Source organism: Limulus polyphemus, unplaced genomic scaffold, assembly GCF_000517525.1.
Source record: "Limulus polyphemus unplaced genomic scaffold, Limulus_polyphemus-2.1.2 Scaffold4298, whole genome shotgun sequence".
Taxonomy (NCBI): Eukaryota; Metazoa; Arthropoda; class Merostomata; order Xiphosura; family Limulidae; genus Limulus; species Limulus polyphemus.
The window spans coordinates 24,308-27,051 of record NW_013669908.1 but is presented as its reverse complement, the minus strand read 5'-3'; positions in this window follow the sequence as shown (position 1 = coordinate 27,051).

Here is a 2,744-nt window from a genome sequence, read left to right as displayed (position 1 = left end):
CAAATCACCATCATCATCCGTATTAGACAGTAACAAACAAATCACCATCATCATCCGTATTATATAGTAACAAACAAATCACCATCATCATCCGTATTAGACAGTAACAAACAAATCACCAACATCATCCGTATTATATAGTAACAAACAAATCACCAACATCATCCGTATTATATAGTAACAAACAAATCACCAACATCATCCGTATTATATGGTAACAAACAAATCACCATCATCATCCGTATTGTATAGTAACAAACAAATACAATTTTCCTGGAGTAATATAATGTTGTGTTTTATGTTCTTTAAAAAACGAATTCGCAATTTCAGTCAACACTACAACATTTACAAAAGGCCAGAAATCAGTGTATGTTTATTATGTTGTAACGATTTGTCTGACCTAAGTGTCATCTGAGGGATATGAAATCCTGATCCTTTCTAAACCATTTCACAAGGGAATTGAACAAGGTCACAGATCTGTATAAATATTGATTTTGTTATGCGTTAAACAATGAACATTCCAGAGTAGTTCAGAAACATTATCAATACTGGATTCACATGAAAAATGTTCGTTTAATACATTCATTAATCTTAATTGCATGAGAAAAATCGTTTACAATTCCCAAAATACGAAGCAGGTATAGAATAGGGTTAACATAACAAAGCTCCAATAATATATATATTTTTTTCTTCACACTATTTAACTGAATCAAAAAGCCACGAGGAGATAACGCGTCTTTCCCTTTATTTTACGTATCAAAATAATTGTTTTGTAATATGTGCAACTGAACAGATAAATAAACGTAGAATATTTTAAAACACGAATAAATAAATAAATTTTCAACGACTGTGTAGAAAGAAAGCACTATTTAAGATAAAATTAAGCCAACTAGATATTAAGATAGAATGATATTGATATTGACACATGATATATATATATGTATTAAAATAGGGGAATATAAATATTAAAACAGGCACATATAGTTATTAAAATAGACAGATATATTTATTAAAATAGACATATATAGTAAAATAGACGAATGTAGTTATTAAAATATGGAATATACATATTAAAATAGGGAATACAATGTTTACAATAGGGAATACAAATATTAAAATAGGGAATACAATTATTAAAATAATGAATATCCTTATTAAAATAGGGAATACAATTATTACAATAGGGAATACAAATATTAAAATAGGGAATACGGTTATTAAAATAGATCGATAAAAATTTTAGATACTCGATCTGAACGAACTCAAATACGAAATTCTTTATTTATCTAAACTTATGTTCTAATTAGTTCATGTCTGATTTCATGAACTTTAGAATAAACAGTTTCGATAATTTAGGCTAAGTTTAGAAACATCCAAATATAAATACTACTAATATCGGACAGTCTGCTTTTAAATCTATGTTATTAACGTTTCAACTGGATATTTCGTGAAAGCCATTTATAGAGAGACTATTAGCAGACGTATTTCATGTCACAGTTGGGCTAAAACATGAAATATAAAAAGACTAGAAGAGTATATCAATATAAATTATTTAGTAAAGAACCCAAACTTGAGAGCTTACCAGCTCTTATCAGACCCCCCTCCCTTCTCCACCGTGACTCAGTGGTGAGTCCGAGGATTTATAAAGCCACAAATCTGGTTTCGATACTCGGGGATGAGAGGGGAGAGCATAGATAGCTCATGATGTAGCTTCGTGCTTAACAACAAACACATAAATTTATCACCAGGAGTTATCCAATGCAGCATTGCACAGGTTAGATAAGCCAAGTCACACAATAAGTTACACCACTGGTGACAACAGCAGGTAAACACATTAAGAAATGTTAGGGAAAAACAGAAAACAGTTTTAGTTAGAGACAAAATGTTTCTGGGACTCATTTGGTGCAGCATGGGTACATTTGGCATTACTCATAAGCTTAAAGATGACAATTCACCCTAATCAATAGGAGGCATGTTCGAACATGCCTCCTCAGGAAATATCTTGACGCCATTTTTTAATTTTTAATTTCTTAATTTTTTCAACAATCATATAATTATTTTTAACAGTAACTTATGTTTCCAGAAGAAACATATAATTCATTATTAATTAATTAATCTTATTTTTTATAAATCTTTTGGAAATTCAACAACAACAGCAAAAAAAAAAAAAAACTTTAGCTAACTGACGAATTAAAGGAAATAAAAATATAAATGCGTATAAATGAGTCTTTTTCCACCTTGACCTTCAGCATCATTTGGAAGAGTGTTACGTTTTGTGTGTATGTGTGTCCACAACAAAAATAAGAATTTGGAGAATGCAGGGTACAGTTTTCTCGGAATTTAAAGCTAAGTGAAATGCTCATAAATAGCCGTCAGTTATGTCCTCTGACTTTTGACCTACTGAACGTCAATCACCGTAGCGCACTATCCGGGGTCAAAATATGGAAAATAAAAGCGTTCGGTTTTTTGGATGTTATGAATGCATTGCAGTTTCTTAGGTATTTTTCATTATAAAAAGATTGTAGTCGTGAACTTAAAAAAAAAGTATAATCAAATACAGTGCGTGTGCCTTACGTAGGCCTGGAAAATGCACGTGCTAGATGATTGACATTTACGTAAACATGTCATGCTCCTACGGTGACAATCCCCGTTCCCACACTATACCAGCTTGTACTGAGTTTTATAAATTTGTGACATTTTTTCTTGAAAAGTCTTTGACGGAATGTTATAGAAATTTAACGTTT